This window comes from Plodia interpunctella, chromosome 4 (genome assembly GCF_027563975.2).
Source record: "Plodia interpunctella isolate USDA-ARS_2022_Savannah chromosome 4, ilPloInte3.2, whole genome shotgun sequence".
Taxonomy (NCBI): domain Eukaryota; kingdom Metazoa; phylum Arthropoda; class Insecta; order Lepidoptera; family Pyralidae; genus Plodia; species Plodia interpunctella.
Window position 1 is genome coordinate 8628459 of NC_071297.1, and position 26020 is coordinate 8654478.

The 26020-nt window shown below is 33.5% G+C and overlaps 1 protein-coding gene across 3 annotated transcripts in view; it reads left to right on the plus strand.

The window, feature by feature from the left end:
• The window catches only part of LOC128669082 (CD151 antigen-like), a 130235-nt gene that overhangs the window by 29702 nt on the left and 74513 nt on the right, over positions 1 to 26020 (plus strand). Inside the window, exon 2 of one of the 3 annotated variants that reach the window (XM_053743544.1) lies at positions 10291 to 10329. The exons of 1 other annotated variant lie outside the window; for it this stretch is intronic. The gene's annotated coding sequence lies outside the window, so the exon portion shown is untranslated. The remainder of the gene's footprint in view (positions 1 to 10290; positions 10330 to 26020) is intronic. One more of the 3 variants, XM_053743545.1, reaches the window with a different exon arrangement.

Here is a 26020-nt window from a genome sequence, read left to right on the forward strand (position 1 = left end):
CTGTTTGATTTGATAAACATAAAAACTACTGCACGAATTTTCATGACATTTTCACCAATAGATAGAGTGATCCCTGAGGAAGGTTTAGGAGTATAATTTATTATATTTTTACTCGAGGGAAGCCGGGACGGGCCGCTACAGCCTGAAATATGTGATATTCAATTACCGACGCATTTTCGCGAAGAAAATCAGATCATAAAATATTTTCATATGAGATTGCCAATTAGTTTTATTTTATTTTTTTAAATATAAATATAAGACTAATTGTCAATCTCATGTGAAACTGAAGTACTGGGTTTTATATAAATTAACTAAACACCATTTTTAAACAAGTAGGTAGGAACATAACACTTAATTACAGAAATTGTGTAGAAAACTGCTAAAAGTACAAATTGTACTTATACAATGTATATAAACATCCAAGACCCAGATCAAATTTTTTGTTATATTTTAAAACCTATTTGTTACTATCGTGCGTAATGTGGAAAGTGAGTTATGGCACAGCTTTAGTATAATCTTTTTACCGCACTATGAGCGGGGATATGAAGGCACATGAAGCACTCATAAAATATTGCTAAAGATAATACAGTTTTATCGTAATACTTTGCAGAAACATTATTCTTTCGTGATATATTTCGTGTATTTAGTAGTCTGATACAACAGCCAAAATTTTGTAATGTGTGATAATGTCAAAAGCTTGAAGTATGCTTTACCATTTTATGAATAACAGGATGAGTATGTTCCGTAAAGATCAAATAGGTAAAGTTGAAATTGACGCGATCTGTATATTTTTATTTCATTTTAAATAGTTGCGAATTAAATGGTTATGATATAAAACTTTTTCGGAATATCAGATCTTTATTTATATGCTCATAAAATAATTTTCAGAGAAATATTACACAAAGAAGACATACAGCGATTTTACTTCTATTTTTAATTTTCTACGTACAAATTTTTCGTATACAAAAGAGATTTAGGTCAGATGCTCTACTGGACGAACATATCCGTAGACATACCGAGTTTCGTTTTTTTACTCGACTGTCCAAAAAACGGAGTGTAATGTTTTATTCAGTGCAACTCATGTGAAACAGCGACCAGGCACATCGCAGCGGGCAATCGGTTTTGCACTGGGATTCCAATTTACACTAGTGTTAGCAAACGAACGCTCCCTGTGTTAGGGTGACCACCTGAAAAAAAAATTATAATTTCATTTGACTGCAATTTCAAATATGTAAAAAATTTAAAAATAATGTAAAAATTTGAAGATATATTGTACGGTATGGGTGGTATAGAATACTTTAAATTCAATAATATTAATACAAAAAGGAATTTTTCTGATTTCCGAAGTCTTTTAAAACCGCTAGATGGCTGTTTTAAGCCATCCAATAAAATTATATGGGATATATAAATTACTAGCAAATTCAACTCATAGACCTGTATATCGTTACAAAGGTAACCTGAAGAAACCTACAAATAAGAAGTAACATTTTCCCATTGAATATATGGCTTGTGTTTTTTTTGTGAGAGTGTTTTTTTTTTGTGTCTTCCATTCAAATTTGCATATCTATAGCTGGTGAAATATTGTAGGATTAAGTTATTTTATTAATCACATTATAAAATCTGTTTACCCATGGTTTTGCAAATAAATAATCTTTGTCAAATACAAGTAGGCTTTTCTTATATTTATATCACAGTGGAATTGTGCACATCACATATATCTCATATTGTCATCTCTTATCAGATTGCCTTATTTACGCACATGTCCGAGTAATTCAAGACGTATGGCCACCCCACTCGTGCCGCACTCGGTTCTATGTATCCGTCCAATTTGTTTGCAAGGCTTCAACGCTCTGAAAAGCTTGGCCAATGAGGGCGGGATGCTACTGATATTGACAATCTTATATCAAGCCTTTGTTTGCCGTCTTTCTTACATCGATGAATACAAAGTATGACGTTTCTTTGATAGTTACAGGAAGTTTATCGACTTCGAACACTCTATTTAGAGGCACTTCCTTCTTCCTTCGCTAATAAGCGTATTAACCCTTTTAATATTTTTAACGCTTATTATGCCTACGTATAATATTAAGTGTACAATTAGAAGTAGCTATTTTTTAAATTATAAGTAGCTTTTCGTAATTGACGACCTCGGTGGCCCAGTGGTAAAGTGCTTGCCCCTGAACCGATCGGTCCCGGGTTCGATCCCCGGTCAGGTCATGATGGAAAATGATCTCTTTCTGATTGGCCCGGGTCTTGTATGTTTATCTATATATGTACATGTTATAAAATATAGCATCGTTGAGTTAGTATCCCATAACACAAGTCTCGAACTTACTTTGAGGCTAGCTAAATCTGTGTATATTGTCCTAATATATTTATTTGTTTATTTTTTTTTTCTAATTTATCGTGTTGGCAAACCAGATGCGTTGGATTCGTAAGAGATGTACGGAGTGCAATTTGCATATAAAGTATATCTAGTTTAATAATCATCTAGATAATGATCAAAATATTATATATTCATGGTTATATAGACACCTCGACTGAGGTTACACACATTTTGTTACAAACTGAAACCAGTACAAATTTCTGTCAAAATAAAAGGAAAAAAAAAGGTTAAGTACGATAAACTTTTTTTCATTTATATTTCATTAATGTAAAAACATAAAAAATGTGTAGTAAAAAGAAGCGATTTACCGAAGACCGAAGGAAACTGGGACACATCGAGGAGTAATTTTTCTCTTGGATCGAGTGGGTAACATTACGCCCAGCGATTTATATGACTTCCTGACATTTGATAGTCTGCGCCGATGACTGCCTCATGTGTTACATATTGACCTGAGAGCACCCTCACGATTTATACGACATAGATTTAATGACGAGTCCATACGAGATTCCGCAATGATTTCAATGGGCGAAGTGAGAATTAGCATTTCCTTTCTCACCATCGAATCGATTCGAAATGAGACACAGCGAACCAATCACATTGCGCTATTGTGACGCAACGACAACCACACTGCAATGTCATTGGTTCGCTGCATCTCACTTTGAATCGATTCGATGCTGAGAAGTGAAATGCTAACCCGTACTTCGCCCACACGTTATTTTTAGCAAAACTCGAGTAAGCGAGACGAATTTTATAGACTTATCTATAAGCTGAAAAACCAAAGTAACCATTTCATTTCACCATTAATCTAACTAGCTCATAATAACAAGGAAAGATTTTATTTCTTTAAAGTAATATTAAAACCTGATGGAGAACAATGATGGTACAGCTAAACTATAGGAAATATAGAAATTACGCCTTAATAAAAGTTTTTCAGCCTGATGAGCATTTTCTGTTGAGATATAAAAATTGAAGATCTGGAACACCTGATGTAGACCCATGACGGTATGGCTAAACTATAGCAAATATATAAATGACGCCCTAAAAAAAGTTGTTCTCCATCAAGTATTTTTAACATTATTGAAATCTTGATTGAACTGAAAAACATTTGTTACTATTGTACCCACCTACCTACTTGAAATATTATTTGCCTCTCGTGACGCCGCAAAGCCCAGGATCGGCTCAAAAAATACAAACTGTATTTTACCTACAGCCGGCCACCCAACTGACATCTGTTCTCCTTGGGATTAGTATTGTTGCCTAACATATAGGAGGATGTAGATGTGGAGTGGCTCTATTCTAAGGCAGAACGACGAGTTACGAGTCACGATTCAAATAATTGCTTTTTTATTTAAACAAGGCCATTTAGAAAAGAATTTGTCACTTTTATAATCATAAAGACAACAAAGCAAAATGCTGGCACATTTCTTCATTTATTCTCATCGTCTAATGGCCTATTCCAGTAACTTATCATTTATGACCTCACTAGGACCGTGAAATTGACTATATTTTTATATTAAACGACACTGCCTTTAGAAAATTGCCTCGATAAGAAAATAAACTATTCTTACAACGAAAAAATAATTGAAGGTATTGAAATATCTATATATTTGGTTACATACATACATATATCGAATTATCATTATTACTAAAAAGTTGAAAATCACATCTACATTTTTAAATAAATATATTTCAACGTAATAAACAAATGAATCGTTTGATATCACGAAATTTAATATTACCCAAATACTTTAATATGAAATACATAAAAATTGTGACAATCTAGTGACAAATTTTATCTTACGCACAACATTTACAAGTTACCTAAATAAATTATGGACAAGAACTGTGTCATGTGGTTCCTGGAATAAGACCACCCTGTTCAGTTTCGTACGAGGCGACTAAGGGATACAAAGCATGGCGGTTAATAGGCAACAACAACGTTCTCAAGGAGGAGAGAGATATTGGATAAGATATCCGCCAAATATTATTTATTTATTTGAATGGAAGATTATCGGGTAAACAGATAATGTAATAACAAAAAAGCAACTAATAGCCATTTACAAATAGAAATTATTCAAACAATAATAAAACCGACATATTAAATAAATGCTAGAAAACGCTTACACTAATACAAATATAAAGAAGAACAACCAACGAATCATAATCTCTAAATAATGCGCACGCACGTGGTCTAGTGCGTGCGTGCGTCTGAGAAAAACTATTAGTAATTGATGTCTTTAAAGGCGCCTTTTTTTACTATTTACAATATGTCTAATCTATTACAAACAAAGCCTACCTTCTTAACAAAAGTAAGCAATTTTACTTTTCGTTATGGCAACGCCATAGTTATTTGTTAGACCAATTTGTATAAATCTATGTTTTTGTTTTCCTGTTCTCATGCTGTACCTTCTTACAGCTATTCAACCGACAATTTATATCCCTGAATACATGAACATATCCTTATTATGTTGTAATAAAAGTGAATTCCCAAAACTATTTACATAAGCCGTCGTATACTTTTATGACATGCTCGGGAAGTTTCATTACGGTTGCATATCAAGCTTTCCACGTAGTTATAAATATAGAATTCCAACTTGAATAGCAGGAAATCACTCCACGGTTTACTGGAAGAGATTTGTTCTCTGAAGCTGAATCAGTTTTACTCATGCAGCCCATGGCCACGAGTTCTGATGCAGATAATTGACTGCATCAATTAGATATACAAATATTTTACTCGATCATTGGATCGAGTAAAATTTAGTTGTTTCCGGTCCAATAAAATAGGACCACTCCATATTCTACCGAAATTAACGTTTTAAAAATGGTTCACTCTTATTTTCAATTATCAAACTCTGCCACATCTCTTTTAGGTCACTGATAAGGACAAAATAATTGAACAAAAATTCAAATCATTCAATTTTGCAATACCACACAAACAACGCTTTGTCCAAAAGCCTTTGAAAATCAGGACATATTTGTCAGCTTAAATTTGCATTTATACATCCTTGCAAAGGCGTTGTTCCATTCAAATACAAATCAAGTGAGGGTCGCTAGATTCCACACTGTTATCATAATCATTATAAGGGCATTTGACACATGAACATTAATGGCTACTTCGTTTCGCTAAAATTAGTTTAACGTCATTATCATCATCATTTTCAACCCACGTCAACCCACTGCTGGGTATAGGCCTCCCTTTTTTCGCGCTACTTTTTAACCCCCAACGCAAAAAGAGGGGTATTTTAAGTTTGATCATCTGTCTGTGTACGTGGCACCGTAGCTCATCAACGGGTGAACCGATTTGGATGCGGTTTTTTTTATTTGATAGCTAATTTTTATGCGGTGATTCTTAGATATGTTTGATCAAAAGTTAAACTTTACAGCTGTATAGTTTAACTTCTTTTTGGTCATACTTTCGGTTATAATAAAAAAGAAATTAAGAGAGAAAATAAATTAAGAGAGTGAAAAATGAAAAGTTATAAAGCCCTGTAGCTACAGTATCACGTCTTTATTTTAAACGGGGTAGATAAAGTCAATAATCAGGAACCCCGAAGGCCACGTATAGCTTTCCATTATTAATGCATATGCAAACTGGGTGGTAAATAATTATCAGAAAGATATAGAGGCATAATGTATATGAAATCCATGACGATGTCAACATTACTCAACTTGGAGTTAGCTCGATTGAACTTCTTAATGATATCTCAAAACTGTAGCATGATTGATTTTTCATTTGAATATTACCTTTAATCTTCATTTTGTAGTTAAAATAGCATCTAAAGCTTAAATTTAAAGGTTATCGGGAAATACGTGATCATTACTAAATATATGACTGTAAATAGTTGTAGTACATGAAGGGTTAATGGTCTAGCCGTCTGTTTATTGTCCGTATTTATAGTAGCGCAACGACCTGTGCTACTCGCAGCGTAAACACAAGGGTTGCTTGGTTGGAGCCAAGACGCTTAGAAACAAATAAAGATTTATTTATATTGGTCAACAGTTTACCCAACGTTCAATAAATTTTCACCAAATTCATATTTGGAAGACAAATCAGAGGTAGATCTTGGTACAAAGTACTTCTGCATTGGTACCTCTTCTTCTTCTCTGTCATTTCGCTCTTGGCAGAGCAGTCGTGGTCACATTGAGGCGTCCATTTTGGTGTTAGTCCATGGGTACCTCACTCTCATACATTTGCCGCCGAGAAGAAGGCAGTGTAAGAGAGAGAAGGCAGTGTAACTACAGGCTAAACTCTCAATGTCACAAAGATACGGCATGTTATTTTGCTGTTGCGGTAACCACTTACCATTGGTGGGCCGCATGCCCGTTTGGTAGTATAAAAAATGGCTATTTTAAATGTTCAACAGTTAGTAGTTTTCCGCTAAAACAATTGGTTTGAATGATCAAGGGTGACTGAATGATTGGTTTGAATCACATTAAAATATTGCAAATATCTAGTAATAATGTAATAATAATAAAGTGAATGGTCAAGCATAAATAACATACAGTTGCTGGTTGATTACGACAGTGAAAACAGAATGAATTCTTATCTTTTCTAATTATTTACTATTATATAAAAACTATTTTGATAAATCATTTAGATACACAGCTTTATCAACACAACCTTTATTTTATTCTAAGCTCACGAGCGAGCTTTGTCGTGTTTGCTAGGAAAGCTCTGTAAACTTTGCTACTGGAAGCTTACCTCTTCATCACAATGTTTATTGTCTGAATTTGCATCTGTGTCACACTAACACATGATCTTGTTTACCTGTGAAATTGATACCAATGAAAAGACTTAAGTACTTTAGCATGAGATTAGTTAGGAAGTATCGTAACTAATGTTATGCCAAAGTAAGTTATTTGTTTGATACCTCATTGAATAAACTACTAAATCAATAAATGTTTTTACTAAACGACTTATATGCAGGTATATGATCTCAATTCCTTCTATAACTACTTCTACTACTAGTAGCTTTGCGCTTAGTTTCCTACGAGTAAGTTTTACATAATACATAGGTAAGTAAATAAAAAAGTAGGTACATAAATAACTATACAAAAAAATAATATTGGCAATTAAAAACTATTGACGTTAGAGATTCTGTAATGTAATATTTATACTTTATTAACTGGACCAGCTAATCATTCCAAACAACCTATCTGATATTGCAACAGTGCAAATTTGCAATTCGTCATCAGTATCAGAGATGCCTATCAAGGCGTCATAACCGAAAAAACAATCGGGATCACGCAAGAATGAGAAAAAGAGTAAAATTGAAGCAACATCCAAATAAAAAGCATTTTACGACATATGGCAATAAATAACGACAGAAACTGTAGGTTTTATTTAGTTTCGATATCAAAATATTAATCAGTTAAGTGAAATATCGGATAAAATATAGCTAAGAAAAAGAAAACATTATTTTTCTCCATGTCAGAGAATTTATCTTCCCTTGTGAGCTTTATCCGAGCTCTTCGCCTTTGTAGCAATTTTAAGAAATCTAATCCTTTGCGTGGCGTGGCGGGCAGGCCTAAACCGTCAGATATTTAAAATATTTTTATTTTATACTAGCTTTTGCCGCGAATTTGTATTAGTTTTTTTGTGAACACGATAAGCTCATAACTTATTATTGTCATTTCTAAGCAACATATCGCGATTGAACCTTTACTTTATTTTAAGTTAGCCTATCTGCTATATAACTGTGAAAAAACATCCAATTCTACACGAAGATTTTGCGTGATGGACGAACAAACATACAGACAGAACTATAGACAAAGATTCTACAAAATATTTTTTGGCTTCTCTTAATCCCACCAAGACACCTATAATTATTTTCCTTTAATATCTCTTATACAAGCATATGCTTGTGTAGATATTAAGTATATGTAGAGTATTAGATATACTTGAAATCCAATTTAATTTCGCATTAAGCCTAGAGAAGTTATTTATTTCAGAACCTATAAAAAATAACCAATAACAAGGCTTCAATTCCCGCTCGATTCCATATTTTTTTTCATCTCATTATTATTTTCAAAAATAATAACACTCAAAAATAATCATCGCGGTTCAGAAAACATAAGAGCTCGTGTTTTTATTAAATATGACAAAAAAAAACATTTTATATATTCCACTTGTAAAATACGTAGATAAAATATTGCAATGGATATTAATGTCAATAAACGACATTGACAAATTAAAATACTTTATCCCTTTGGAAAACAACATGTACGAAATAGTATAAATAGCTGTATGTATAGTATACCGGCCCGGAGGTTTCGCTTGCCTTAGGAATCACACAATATATTGGTGAAAACAGCAAGAAAATCCATGAGTTTTTGAGTTTATTGCGATCATACAGATAGAGACGCGGCAGAGGACTTTGTATATGTAAAATAATACGGATGGTACTGTACTAAATCATTCATTGTGTATTCATAAAAAGTTTAGTCCAGTTTGATTAATGTTTCTATACGTACATATGTGTAGGAACATTAAACAAACTGCTTTAAATGTTAAATTTACTGCAATAAATCGATGAACTTAACTAGAGGTCGTAGTGTTAACGTGTTGTGATTAAAGTTGATTGATATGGAAAAAATGTTTTAACTATGTACTTATTTTTTCTTGTAGCATTGGAATTATTGGCCTGTAGAGGTTCCAAGAGTAATGATCGCTGTAGAAAGAGAGGTCGTCCAGTAGTCAGATGGCAAGAAGAAATAACTGCCATCCCAGGCAAAAACTCAGTCACTTTGCTCATTTAAAGGGATATCCTAAATTTAGATTTCTGAATCACGCGAAGCTACTTTAATTAATTTTAGTTGCTTACAAAGTAAATACGAGTACAGTTGGGAAACGTGAAACATGTATTGTTTTCATTGTGTTGCCATATATCAACATAAGAACGGAATTAAACATGCTCCATTTGATACAAAAAGAATTTCTTTTTAGTTATGAAAAGTTTAATTATAGTCCTTAGCTACCATTAAAATCGGAGCTATTCACATCACATTGCCATATAGGAGAGGAATATCTACCTCCATTTTGTTGGACGTGGGAGCCGCAAATTGTTTTCCGCTCTCGTGTGGACAGACAACGAAATTAATTAATTGATCAAATGTGGATAGCGCTTCAATCAATTTTTGGATCCTGTATTTTCATTTGTTCGAGTACTCCCGATATGTTTAACCATGCATTTGTTCGAGCTTAAAAAATTGTTCTCGTTAAATTTTTTCATGTCAACGTAATCATTTATTCCCCAGATAACTGCCCTAGTAACTACAGAGATGAATTGATGGTAAATGAAACGGAAAACGTCCATAGGTCCATAGGTCGTAGGTAGCATATATATAACCTGAAACAGACAAAATATAACCTATAATATATGGAACCGAAATTTCCATGAAAGCGAAGCCCTGGCGCGCCGCAAATTTATATGTAACTACATACAAATTATAATAACTAAGCAGAATTTTGTACGCATGCAAAAATACTATTTCTGTAGTGTCTGTCTTTTAGTTTGATCAAGTTCCGGCACTGAAAATATTATTTTCAATATTTCAATAAACAGTCCCTAACCTTTACCAAAGGCAAAAGACGTTTCCTACCTTAGCCAATATGTATTTTTCTTCTAAGAGCTAGCATATTGTCGTTCAGATTTATTTTATTAGTTTTCCTCCGCGGAACACATTTTGACTCTTTTAAATTTACTGTTATAGCACAAATATTGCACAAACTTATATATTGAAACTGTTATTTATTAAAGTGGTCTATGTTCAGGTAGTAAATAACTTTGGATTTTCATTGACGGAAAGCTGAGGAGTTTTGGATCTTTCTCTACAAACCATAAACGATGTGGAAAAATAGATATTTTAACAAAATAACAAACTTAAATAACTGTTCTTTTTTTCAGATTTAGAATCATTTACAAAACTGCAGGACTATTTGGTAGGTAAGTGTTATGTCATAACTACATCTAAACAGTAATGATTACCAAGCATGCTATCGTGAATATCGCGAATGCATTAACATTAAGTAGTTTGTATGAGAGCTTTTATTTACCGCATTGACTAACCAGCAATGTATGTCGAATCCTTTTCGATGAACCGGCATAACAATTTCTGTGTACAAATGAATTCCGAATCTTATTATGAGTTAGATATACCTAATGAAACTACTGGAAGTATGATAAAAAGTTTCGAGTCCAACGTTGGCGCTGTATTTAACAATAGATTACTGGGTTGGCAAGTCTATCGTTTTCCCATTTCGACTAACGTTAAATTCTAACTGCGGCTAAAATTCCAGTGTAGGAGGCAATCCGGAGAGATCAAAGCTAAACCTAGATTGGCCAGGATTGGTCGGGATTGCCGCTAGTGTCATAAGCCGCAATTTGGAACGAAATTTTAAAGGCTAAACGATAGGTATGTACTTAATACATTTTCTACCAGGAAAGGAATATGTAATGAAATTTTAATAAGTTAATAATCATATAGAAAGTGGTGAGTATTTTACACTAGTACTTAACTATGAAAAACTTTCACTGACATTATATTAATATAATTAGCGATGAGATGAAACATTCACATTCAGAATATGCGAAATTTTTAAAAATTAACAATCTACTTTTGTTATGCATACATAATCTCATTGTTAATGAATACACTTATTAAAATTAAATTATATTACGAAATAATAAATAAAAAGTAGCCGTTAGAACAGTTTTCTTTTTTATATTATTACTTATTCTAATACTCATTGCTGAGACAGTTACAAATTATATAGAAAATAATCATAAAGACAGAATGTATAAAATTAATATAAGTAAAGGCTCCTTAATACACATAGCAAACAATACACAACATTACAAATGCCATGTTTATCCATTATTTCCTGTGTACGTAACAGCTCATTTACACAAATTATCAAAATAGAAACAACACGAGACATGTTTTGTTAGCATAAAGCGACATCAAAATTAACATAACATTAAATTAAAGCATAAAAGTCATGACGAAATGAAAAGTTAAAGTTACATGACTTGACGAATTACATTTCCGGCTTTTTGCCCAAAATAAACCATATATTTCCGTCCCTTTCTAATTAAAAACTTTATTATCTGTACATGTATCGCAATCCCTGACCCTTTTCAGGTTGGAATTGTATATTAAACTGTTCATTAAATATTCACCCTTTTGCGATAAATAATAAGGTTAACATTCGAATAGCAAAGGGCAGTAAATGAGCTCGTATAGAAGTAATGAGACTTGAAACTAATTTCAATTAACCCTCTTGAAGCGAAATTATACTATAGTTCAATTCATTGACTTAGTTATCGCAGTCTCATGAAAATGTTCTTATATGTATAGGTGCTACAAATCAAAAGGGTTGTAAATAATAAACAAATGTATAGTTATAGTCAATTTTCTAACAGGCATTTCCTAATTTTGTTAACTGTTACAATAAAATTCAAGGAAAAGTTTAAAAACATTGTTGATGACAAAAAAAAACCATCTAACTAAAATACAATTTGGTAATTTCACGGATATCTACTATGGATAAAATTGTCAACCGCTAACACAAAAAAGGACAACAACGTTTTTGAAGGCTGCATCCTTGCCTTTATCCCAACGTGGAACCAGCAGACATTCTAAACAAACCGAAGCTATCATAAAATGAAAAAAATCTCTCGAGCATTGACAACCGAAGCCATATTTCAGAGAAACTCCACAGTGTAACACGAGCCGATTTTCCATTTAAGTTTGACCAGCAGTTCACACCGCCCAAACTTCTGAATTCGAATGTTGCACGCTTGCAGAGATTTATTGCAATGTTGGCGGTTTGTTGAGATGTTTCGAATAAATTCTAGTTTAAAGCACATTTACCCTCATAATACAAATATTAAACCTGTTTTGCTTTAAATACTTGCTAATATTGTATAGTGAGCGAACAAAATATTATTAACTAAAATCGGCTTTAAGTGAATAAGGGGGTTAAGTTTTCAATATAAATATATTAATCAATCTCTTTTATTCGTTTATACGAGTATATAGTATGCGCATGTAGTGCGACTTTGCTATTTACACCTCACTATCGAATCGATTCGCAGTGAGACGCAGCTAACCAATCGTAGTGCGCCATTGTGACGCAATTAACAACACCGCAATGTGATTGGTTCGCTGCGTCTCACTTCGAATAAATTCGATAGTGAGAAGTGAAATGCGAACCCACACTTCGCCCTCAGATACTATATTATGTAAAAAAATCGAAATAATACGCACGTTTCTCTACAAAAAACTCTTATGTAATTAGATTTTTCTCTTTCTTATATTTCAAAGTTAGACAAATGCAATCTCAGTAGCTAACTGCTAATATTTTAAATTTAGTAAAAAGGAACCTATAAATCTTTCGAAAACTTTGAGACGCGAAGAATAAAATATTACCACACCCGGAAAAAATTATAGTCTCGAAAATTGGTTATCGCGTGGTCGCTACCACTCTGCCCGTAATAACTACGGTGGCCAGCGTTCCTGATATTAGCGGGCTTTTTCAATTTCATGCTCCCTTGTCGCACGGCGAAGTTTTGTCTGCCTGCTGGCGATAGACTGGTTTTAACAAAAAAAAAACACTCGAATGTTGAAAGAAAATTAAAAAAAAGTTTTTATAGTCCATTATAAATATTTGAATTAAGAAGATGCAAATGTAAATAATAAGATTCCTACCGATTAGTTCAGTTATTAATACGTAATGTTTACGTGAGTTGGAAATGGTCATAGTCATAGACATCTGACAACTAGGGATACCGTCTGTGGATGCCGGTGACCGTGCACAGTAGAGAGAAAAAAGTAGGAAAGCGGACCCTGGGCTAACAGCTAAGGTAGAAACCGGCAATACGCTCAGACGAAAAGAGAAAGAGTTAACGTGAGCTGGAAAATATACCTTATATGCCTTATGCGTTGCCGATTCACATAAAAACGAAGTAAGTTTTGAAAAAGTCAGTTTCGGCAATTACTAAAGTACCTACTCGTAGCTAACATTGGCAAAAGATAGTGTATCTCCCATTTACTTGTGACGTGGTCGTAGCAGCCCATTTGCGGGATCTATGTTGGGACGTGACCAAGTGCGACGTGCGCTCTCCTAAGAATAATAATAATCTAGATATACTGGAGTCTCTTTCGGCGTTTCTTCCTAATACGTCACTAGAAATGTATAGTAAATGCTATTATTGAAACTAGCTCTAAATGATACTAAATTAAAGGAGCTGACGGCCAACATTCAGCGATAAATTCTACCGTATAATTAGCTATTTTCTTATTGCTCAAAATCAGATTTTTTTTAATGTAAAAAAATCGTATCGTAGTGATCTCGTGATGTCACAAAACTAATGTAACACTTAATTATGGTGTTTGATTATTTAATGTACCCAGCCAAATAGCCAGCAACTACTTAACGGATTTTAATGAAATTTGGCACACGGGTAATATAACCTGGAAAAGCACATAGAGTTTTTTATTGTCCTGGAATTCCCGGAAGGTGAAATTCACGTTAGAACTGATAAATCATTCAGCATATCAAAAATTAAAATTTTGTAAAATCCTCACCAATTTACCTTTGTGAAATCCCTCTGAAACCAGAAATCTTTGGAATATTAAAATATGCTAAAATAAATTCGTTTTGTCGGAGTTTAAATATATCGTATGGAAGATATCGTATATCCCGTTAAATTATTCACCTGTGAACATATCATATTTGTTGATGCCGTAACACTTTTTGTCGATAATTCATGCTTGGTTCAAAATATACTATAATATTTCTGCATTCGCCCTTCGTAAAATAGAAGCAATTTAAAGTCTGTGAACATAGCCTGTAAATCGTTTAAACTTTCACTTTTAAAAACGTCAGATTCATGCAAGATATATTCAATTTTTACAGTATACTTCGGTTGCACAGATAGTTGAGAGCAGACTGACAGATAGCACAACATGCTGAACATAAATAATTCCAGCACTGTGTCGCTTAGATAACAAAATATTTATGATAAAGACAAATGTCTGTCGCTATTCTTCTGCAGGCGACATCTCAACACGGTGATAGGTAAAATAGTGTTTTCATGTTTACATATCAAGATTTTATCCCTTACAGTATAGACAGAGTTGCGAAACTTGAAGTACACGGTCAACTGTATGATGGACTTATTCTATAGATACGTTGCTAGCCTTCGCTTATGAAAATAATCTTATTTCACAGACCATTCCCCCGATTGACGTTTACAATAAGTGCGGTATTTTTTTCACTTCTTCACCCGACTGGCATGAAACACTTTTATTTATTTCTAAATAACTAAAGACCTTTCGCAGTTTTCTGCACTTATTTTAGAAATAAATTAACAATAGCCAGAACGATCGAATCCATCTCACTAATGGATCTTGCCAATTATTGTAATGTTTCCTAATTTAAGATTCGATTGATTCGACGATCAAATTGATTATTCAGCCAATCATTTAGTTACTTGGCCAACCATAAACAAAGTATGGTATTCCTAAACATATTTATTTAATCCATATAAATAAAACGAGAATATATGAAAGAAAAACATAGAACGAGACAGATGCTTCGTCTCCCACACAGATTACTTTTTAAGTAATCAAGAATAAGATCTTCACATAGCAAGTTATCAGATTTAATCTCAATTCTACCATTTAGCCGGCTGGCTATAAAGCAGTATATAGCTACTATATATATATATACTCCTGAATTATTATACCCCGTAAAAGTTCTGTCAAAAGACGTGTTTATCTATTGCTCTCTAAAAGTACTTTGTTTCTTTATCATCTTACGTGTAACAAACTAGTCTACTCAGCGTATCTACCTGAATTATGTCGATACATAAAAAACTCAATTTCCTGTCAACTGGCTCATAAAATATACGAACAAGATAGCGAATGCCGGAAGTAATAGGAAAACATATCACACACTGCTTGATGCATTTAAAAAACACGATAGATTCACCCACAGATGGAATTATTTTATGAGTTGATCTTCCTACTATGAAATAAAGTTGGTTTCAATGGACTGAACAAGTAATTTTCATTACGAAAATTAGTACAACTAAAAAATATTCAACATAGTAAATTGTACTCCATAGCATTTATTACAATGTAAATTACAAGTAAAGTAACTAAATAAAAGCTTTTTTTATAAAGTTAGAATATAGAAATAACAAATAGTTTTTCATAGTTACATAACATAAAATATTAACTTTAATGATTTTCCCAACTTTAATGGCAGTATAATAAAACGCACTTTAGCTTTGTATGAATTTGATACGAGTCAAAATGATTTCTCATTCTTCTATCCATTCTAGCTTTTCTAAATAAGACCCTAAGTCCGTGTTTCAAATAACGCCGAGTTTCTTTTCCCGGAAATTAAGGATCCTCGCAGTAGATTGCTCAAAGCGATAACACTGATCGAGTGAACGAAATAATTTACGTAAACAATGTCTCTGTTTGCTAGTTGGGCAAAGAGAGGGTCAGGATCATCTCTAACAAAGAAACTTGAAACTATTGTCTTTTAACCATGTCGACATAAGCAATTAGAAATAAAATATTATTTGTGATATTGAAAATGGGTTGCACTAATGAACTTTGACCTGAGCGCCACCAATAAAATGGCGTAATTTTCGTTTTTCTGCGCAAGTTGATGTTAACATCAAAGTTCGAGTGTTATAGTTATCTATTATAATTATGATATTTGTCGTATTGATCTTAGTGGTGTGTGATATATAAATAAGAGGCGGTAAACTGATTCCAAAAGATAAAACCAAAGCGCGTGAATATACCTACCTATACTTAAAAATGTAAACACCAACACGTGTTAAAAAACTAAAAAATAAGAATAAAACAAAACAACATTTCAATTGGAAACTTTTTGATTTGACCCTTCAGATCACAAACTGCTAAACAATTTAACGGGTTTCCTTATAAATGTCCAGATTGTACAAAGAACAAAAGTTAAATGGTCGTCATTTTTTCATGCTCCAAATGATATCGTTCCAAGTCCCCAAGTCTGCGATTCGGTCGGTGGATCACGACACTTTTTGGTACAGAACAACAGTTAAGAGTACTTACGACACTTCTCCGACTTTTATTAAACTTTCCCGAAGTTAAAGGTTACCTTCTATTATAAAAAGCTAAGGCGCAGCGTGGGCTCGGCTTGCCACAAATTAAAAAATTGCATGAATAGGTCTCTTTGAAACAAGGTATCAGCGGCAAATCTACATAGCTAAAATCATTGCAAATTTATCCATATCACGACCGAATAAAGTTCATGCAGATTAACTTGACATATGGAAATGGAAACGACGTCAGTTCCTATTTTACCAAATATCTTTAAGATTTTTTAACATTATTTTCTGTATAGGTACAGTCGGGCCAACCCTATAAACTTAACCTTAACTTGTGATAAAAAGTTGGTAAGGTGATCCACCACCTTGGTTCTTCGTTGGTAAGGTGGTACTGTACTGTACTGCAAACTATACTACGTATTTTAGTAATAAACGGAGAACACATAAACGGAAACACCTTCCTTTTGCCACTGCAACCAATCAATGTATTTATATATTTATAGTAAGTATACAATGCATGAAAGTAACTATGTTTATTTGGTGAATCTTGCAACTGAATTTTGAAGCAGACAAAACTTTGAAACATAGCAGTCTGTCAAGAAAATTATGAACATTAATGATGGCGCTGTTTGCTGTCTCCTATTGGCTGACAACACTGGGTGTTTATCAACCAATTTTAACTATTCTATTTGGTATTGCAATGACAAAAAAATGTTTTAGTTCGTTTAAAATCCGTTTTCATCACTTTCTTGATACTTGATTATTGATCATGAAAATATCACTCACACGATTTGCAAAACTATTTGATCTCCGTGTGATGTATATTTCTGTATTATAACTATTTTGCAGTTTGTATAAATCTTATCCACTAGACTGATTCTTGCCTCAGTCCGCTGCCCGAATTTCGGGTTTACTTTCTAAGAATAATTGTAAAAGACTAGTTTCCTCTCCCGTTTTTACTCGCAGTAATGTCATTGATTGGATGCAATCCCACCAATCTTACAAATGCGACAGTTATCTATGATATTTGTTTGTCACGCTAATGCTACTCTCTGTTTTCTCCAAGAGATATTGTAATTCCTGTGGAAGCTTTAAGTGTATAATTTATTATGTTTTTCCCCGAGCGAAACCGAGACGATCCGCTAGTTAATATATTAATGGATTTATAAGCCAGAGTTCCATACCAGAAACTATTGATATGCCGTCTACAATATTGCAACGTCTGAGATAAAGCATAGCAAACAGTAACGTTACGTATAAATCATTCAATTCAGTCTAATTCAACTTACGAAGCAGGTTAGCACATTTAACATTTGCATACTCATTATGCATGCATGCATCTTTCATTTCTCTCTATGCTCAACCCTACCAACTTACTTGATATACTACCGGCCCTTCCTGGCTTCGCTCGGCTAAGAGCTTCTTCAGAACACACTATCTATTATAAAAACCCGCTTCAAAAACATAGTTAAGTATAGTTCTAAGCATACAAAGGGACAGGCAGACAGCTGGAAGCGACTCTTGTTTTATACTATGTAGTGTATTTAATACATTGAAACTAGCTGATTTATTTGATAAGAAATAACAATAATAATTGAACTTTATTGCCCATTAACATGACTCATCCACAATACAAAACTTATTATCTAAGGAGCATAGGCGGACTTTTCTAAATATATGTTTTCACGAGTGTCCGATACAATTTTAAAGTGGTATAAAGAGAGAAATACATGCTAAAATAAAATTTATTTAAAAGGGAACATTAACCTCATTGCAAAATAACGCATTTCTGTATAAATGTGTTAGTGTTACCGGCTGAAGCACCCTCGCCTACGCCTCACGGAACGCTGAACGAAAGAGGTCACTTGCCACATTTTCATTCATTCAGTGAACATCCATGTGAAGGAATGATTCCATTAAACAACATTTATTATTGTTGTCCTTAGGTATACGTATTATAAAATTTACCCCTAACTACTGATAAACGAAGCTGACTGGTGTTATGTCTTTTTGCTTTTATTTAATTCAAAAATAACTAAGTACGTACTTAAGTTAGTCACAGGGTAAATTTTATTCTAAAACTTCAGAATAGACGGTACAAAAAGCTTGTTCAAAATAACAAATAACTTTTAAATACAAGCTTTGCATAAAAACCTTTAATATAAAAGAAATATTAATCAAATCACACAAAACTAAAGGATTAAAAAATACCACACAAAAAAAAACATTTCAGAAAATGTCGAAAAATAAAATAAATCGATTGAGCGCTCGAGTTCTTTGCACATTTGGTGTTCAAACGACAATTTTGTGAACGATTATGATGTAGTGGATCGTTTACTTTATTTTGTGATTTGCTGAAGGGAAAATGTAGTCACTATATTAATTTTCGTCAATAATCTGAGAGGCAGTAAAATATCTTGAGTAATTTTCTCAGAATGTAGAAGAATTTGTGATGATTAGACAGATCTTTAATTTATCATTATTTTTAAAACTATTTGCAATTTGTTTATGAGTTTCTATAATTTTCACGAATAATTATATGTATAAGCGAGTTTGTCCCTTTTTACGTCAAAACAGAGCAATGAATTAATGTGATTTCTTATGAGGAGATAACTGGAAGGGCGGAGAGAGATAACAGCCACTTTTTGCAACATATAACAATACTTGTGCAACAACTAGTATTTAACAACTATTTTAGAAAATTGGTGATTGATGTATAACTTAAAAGTATACATCAATTACCAATTTTCTAATATTAAATGCTATACAATACTACTAAATACAGGCCCTATCGCACTTAAAGTGCATAATGTAATCGTGTTGGCTGCAGTGCCAGTTTTCCGCTCGGTGAGGCACCAAGCGTGCACGACTGCGCCGTCTGCACATTATGAGCAAAAGTGTAACTGCACACATATAATTAGATTAGTTTGCCATATAAGTGTAACACGATTATTCGAAGTCTGAAACAAAAAAAAAATTGCAAAATCTTAGACTTTTTAATATCAGATGTGTTGTCCCACTATTTCAAAATTTTAACCATAAATAAATCAACTTCAAACCTACAGTTCTGATATTGTATGCTGGAAGCGTGGTCTGGGATTTACAGCCTCTTTTCCCTCGGAGGGTAAATCATAGAGCTACATTGTAAAGATAATAACTCGGGGCTTTGGTAAAAGTATATAAGACTAGTAAGTGCCCGGAACCACGGGCAGCTGCTAGTCCTAGCCCACGCAAAAGTGGCTTATATATGTCACTCTCCAGCTCTTTAACTATATCCACTTATTTTTACGCTGCCATAATAAATCCTACCTAAATTTGGTTTCAAACAAATTCCATAGTGCAATTCGTAATTCAGGGCTGAACTAAATATATAAGTATTTACCATTCAAAATTTTACTTAAATGTTCGTTATGAGTTATTTACATCGAATCAGTAGCACCTGTTACTCCAAAAGTTTAGTATAAGAGAAGAGGGTCTCATGGGAAAACTTTTTGACTAACTCCGAAATCCGACTTTGAATGATAAATGTACTTTGTGACATCAGGGCATATTTTCTTATATAACTTTAATCAAAGCGTGAAGTAGATGACACGTAACAAGTTACTTGGTGAAAAGACATATTGCACTAAAACTTATCAACATTATTTACAATGCAAAATATTACAATGAAAATTAGACTCTCGATTTTAAATTCAAATTCAAAATTCTTTATTCAATTTAGGATGATATACATACATAACTTATTGACGTCAAAAATTACTAAACTAAGTCTACTGCCGACTTTCGAAGCGCAGGTGAAGAAGAAATTTGTTAGTAACAATTGTGTTTCAGATTTTAGGTAGGATCTCTCTCTAACCCGGATAGTTCCTTACCCGTAAACAGCCCAGGGTCTGCTTCCCTGCTTTTTCTACCTCTTGGAAAGGCACGGCTATGACTTCTAACATATAGGAAGTTTTATACGTTGAATAATTTTAATGAATGTAAATTTTAAACATTTTTCCTATATATTTATATCTAGCATTTGGGTATTACTGGGACAAAAGAATAATATGTTAGTATTTACGTAGTTGCCAATGAAAACAAATCTTGAGACCCGCCATTATCACAACTAAAAGTAATAAACAAAGTCGTTATTATGTGGGCCGTCCATACTGTACCAAACCGCATCGAAATTCCTTTGAGTATTTGAGAAACAATAGTGACCTCGTGCTTAAACTGTTCCAAAGGCAAAGTTCCGACTTTACCAAGAACCGGGCAACCATAATGAATGTAGTGAAAGCAAGCTCTGAGCGGAACATACACTAGAAGAGTCAGGGTCAAATCCAGCCAGTATTTTTCTGGTTTAACTCTGTAAAAGAGACGCATCGCATAACAATTTGTTCCTCTCTCTCTCTCTATGATCTGAGCAACCGGTTACTTCCGTCACTATGAAGCGTCAGAGCCCAGAGTCCGCTTTCCTACTTTTTCTTCCTCTATTTTGAAGGGTCATCGGCATCCTTAGTTATCCGACCATTGGCACATATAACCTTAGTTGTCCGACCATTGGCACATATAACCTTAGTTGTCCGACAATTGGCACATATAATTATCGTCCTTGACGACATCAAGGAAAATTTTAAAATTCATTCCATCGTAATACCCTCTCTGGCTGACCAATTCCAAGTCAAAGCCTGTGGCTAAACCAAAGCCATAGGCTTAGAGAGAGATAGAATAAGCATTCGCTCGTTCTGGGCTGAAACCTGAACGTTTTCCTTTCATCTCTCTGGCCACATATTATAATGTAAACTTGCCCCAAGAAACCGCAAACTTGACGGGAACTTGGTAAGCGTGCGTTTGAAGTGGATTTCGTGAATAAATAACTGGACGAGTGCGAATATTTCTCGAGTTCTAACTTCTAGGTGGAAATCTTACTTTTACATAGTCTAATGTATTTAGTTAGTAGTAAAATTAATTCCTAAATGAATTTTGTATATTTAAATCACTTATAATACGAAAGACAAAAGACACAAATCAATGTCTAATGTATTATAATTATAACCAAGAAAATAGCTATTGGCGAACTCACGTGGTAACGCGGACTTTTTAATACCACAAGGAAAATCCAGCTATGTACATTGAATTTGCCACGTTGAGCGAATTTTTAGCCAATAGAGTATTCCTAGCATTATATACTTCAAGAAATTCCATAAATCCAACAATGACATAAAACAAATAAAGGTTGAGATCCGAAATGGTGGCAGTCGTAACTAAACGCCAAACAAAACTTGACACGGACTAGTAATATTGGTAGGTATATTGAGAGAGCGACCATTCGTGGCATGGCGCCAACTTCAAAAGAAATGACACAACTTTGGCTACTAAATAATAACATTGAGAAGAATCGGAGATATATTTTTATACGTTTCCCATTCGATAACAAATCACAAGTCAATTTTTATGCGGTGAGTTTGGTCTTTTCACGATTGGTCTTGAAGCTACGGTCATTCTTGATCTATAATTGGATATTTTGATATCTCTATTAGCTGTAATAGTTTCTATAAAATCGGTCTGTCTAGAAAAAAAATGGCCTGGTCCGACGATTTTAATATTAAATAATCCAAACTGAAGTACTATATTTTAATAGGTACTTACTTTATTATTATACATGCATACTTTCAATGAAAAAGTATAAACTAAAAATAAAATATAAAGCTATAATATATTAAATTAAACTCAAACTATTAATTTACTGGCTGCGCCCCGGGGCTTCACTCCCATGGGAATTACTGGACAAAAATTACTTGCGTGAAAGAATAACAAACTTACACACATACATACTCACAAACTTTCGCATTTATAATATTAGCAAGATTTACTGTAATGTGGACCATTTCATAGTAAAATACTAATTAATATTTTAAACTAAATAATAAATAAAATGATTATTTAATATTAAAAAAACATATAAATAGTGAAGCTTGATATATAAAATAACGATTTTCTTTAGCAAATTTAATAGTGTTATGCCACTGAACCAAGGCTTTGGCACGAACACGATACACTGTGGGTTTACGTTTATAAAATGCAAACACATAGGTGTTAGATGAACATCTTGCTGGATGTTGTATGAATATTCTTTAATACACTTTTTTAGTCTACTTGCAGTCATACACTATATTCAATATGCTCTATTCGATTTGATTGGGTAATCAAAAGGGCAATGCCAACTACTATTACAAATAAAAAAAATTGTGATACCTTTTTGTAGCTTTGTTGTTGTAACGTGTAAAGTGTACTTGTAATTTTTACAAATAGATAATTTATATTTCTAAATCTAAAAGTAAGTCTGTTTGTTACCTTTACGCTTTATCTACTCAATCTTCTTGAAATTTCTCATACACGTAGTTAAGAGTACGGAGAAGGACATAGGCTTTTTCATTCCGGGAAAAATCATCACTACATATATCACGAGTGAGAAATCCACGCGAGAGAAGCTCCGGGTAAAAGCTGGTTTACAATAAGTAGAGATTTTTATGTACATTACCATATCGACATCAGAAGGCAAAGAGGAAAATTGACGACAGCCTCATAACCAAACGTCTTGGTAATAACATCTAATTAGTATGAAATGGTTCCACTTGTGCCGTAATGACGTCGTCTAGCGTGAGATAGATGTTAGTGTGAGCCATTCTCACGAGTATGACATCTTGCCCTAACACTATTTGCTAGTAACTAATGGTTATAAAAATGTATGCATTCCGTATTTTCTGGTCATCTTCTTAATAGTATCTTATTTATACTGGTGTCTAATTTTATTTAAGTCGCCTAGAAGCATATGACAAGACTTCTACAACTACTTGTCGACATCCAGTCACAAATATTCGCATACACACTAAGTGTGCAGGTTTCAAGTTTTCTTTCAACTTGGCTTATGAAGACTACTATAGATTGAATCTGATTTGTATACAAACTCATGTGGTCGGAGTAGTATTTGAACCTGTGACCTTTCAATTCTCTGGCGGGCATCCACTAACGCGTTTTCTGGTGGCGGTCTGAAACGACTAAAGTTATAATTTTACTAGAAATGCGTTTATACTATGTTTCGTTTCGAATATGGAATATTACTGCGTTTTAAAGTAACAAGAGCGTGTTTGAACATTGTCTGTGGATATTGTTAATAAGCTCCAACCATGCTCCATCAATGCATGACAAACGTCAATGACTCGTGCACCATGGTAACGGGTAATTCCTGTTCAAGAACGTTATATACAAGTAAATAACGTTATATACTACTAGCGTTTCCGCAGCTTCAAATTCTTCCGCGTGAAATTCTCTCCGAAAGCAGAACAGACATGTTACATAAATTACAAACTTTCACCCCCCATTATAGTAATTTGGGGATTGACTTTTGAAAAAAATAGCCTATGTTTGAACGGGGGTCTTTATCTACATGCATACACATTTTCATCCAAATCGGTCCAACGGTTTAGCCGTATTTTCGCATTTATAATATTAGTAATGGATATGGAGATAATAGAGAAGCTAGTTTACTGTTTCTATGTTGGGTATCGTAACTTTGTTAAACCAAGTTCGTGTTATCATAGACTTAAATACATAGATTTTCTTTCTTTCATCAAAATTTTAATCAAATACAGCGCATAAAAAAATGTCTATACGTATCTATTTCTCTAGTTTACAGTCACAAAAAACTATCACAAAAGTATAAATCCCTTGTAAGGGCGTAATAAATTGCTATAACGAGCGCTGGGAATCTTGTTAGGGCTGAAATGGGGATAAAGTGTGAGTTTGGGGCTGTTAGCATGTGAGAAGTGAGAGTTCTGGGGTTCGAATCCTCTAGAGCTAACATTGAAACGCTTTTGTGTTCGTATTTCTATTCCAACTGCTTCAACGGTACAACTTCGCTAGTCGAAATGGCTATTTGTTGATTAAAGCCCAAAGGTCCCAGACTCGAATCCTACTCGTACGCAACGCACATAAATTAGTGTACCAATCTGATTCATGTAGTCTTCAAATATTTATAATTATATTTATTTAGGGAGAAGGAAAACATCTGTACTGCACACTGGTTGCCTTTCGACGACTTGAATAAGATGTGGTACAATAGTTCGCAATAACAAAATCTGTAATAAAAACTGCACAGCTATTATAAGAACTTTTCTAATTGTGTCGTTGTTATTGCACAGATATTTTGTTTCTAGATATTTTAATTTTATCAAGAGTATCCCAATTATTCTAAACATAAACATATTGTGTGATAATAACGATGAAATTTACTCTTTCACGCTATATCTACAAAAATAATTCTACTAAAATTTATATTAAATTTTTGATGAGTAATTTAGAAACAAAATTAAATATAATCAGACGAATCGTGAAAGTCGTCTAGGGGTGAATTTCACAAGCGTTTTGAACGCCGCCGTGGGCTGTCATTAGCGTTTATTAAATTGAACCATACACAGTAATCAACTTAATTATCCTATTTTATAAATAAGTAAAGTACTGGTACAATATTAATTTTATAAATATTTAACTTTAAAAAAATATTATTTATTAAAAAAAATATATGCGACACTAATGAAACGCTACACGCCGCGTTCAAACAGTCGTGAAATTCACCACTAGACGACATGAATAAATTATAATTCTTGGTTATTTAAAACAACACTGCGTATAACCTTAGATAGTCTGCAATTTCAGACAGACAATCAATTACACGGAACTCATAAAACTTTGAAAGGAATAGTTTAGAACCGCTCCTATTAACGAACAAACTCTAATCGTCTAACTTTAGTGCTAAGCCATAGAGACAAACTAAAGAAATTGCAAATACTACATTATCTTATACTAGCTGCGCACCCGGGGCTTCGCTCCCGTGGGAATTTCGGAATAAAAAGTACCCTATGTGTTATTCCAGTTCCATTCCATACCAAATTTCATAACAATCGGTCCAAAAGATTTTGCGTGAAAGTGTAACAAACAAACATACATACATACACACATCCTTACAAACTTTAGCATTTATAATATTAGTGGGATTAGTGTAGTGAGCTGAAATTTCAATACAGTAAGTTGCACCACTCAACTTTGACATTAAGTTTTACCTGCGCAGAACAACGCAAAAAACGCCAGTCCAAATGTCTTCTGTCTATCTGATTAAAGTTAACGTCAGATAGACAGAAGACATTTAACTATGAGTTGCAATATGTCTATTGCAACTCATAGTTAAATTAAGTTTACTGCAGCAATTCTTCTTATCGAGTGTATTATTCCTAAGTATATTAGTGTGAGATTTTATTCAAGACGCCTAGAAGTATCTGCCATGATTTTAGTGTACCGTTCGCGTATCGCAAACGCGTGGCCTTTCCTTAGTAGTTTCTTCAATTTTTATACGTTACTAGCTTTTGCCCGCGACTCCACCCTCCACCCGCGTAAGTTTCCCACAGAAACAGTTATTTTTATCCGGAATGAATTATACCCTACGGATAGAATATCGATTTATTACCTTTTTCGTATTCGTAACTAC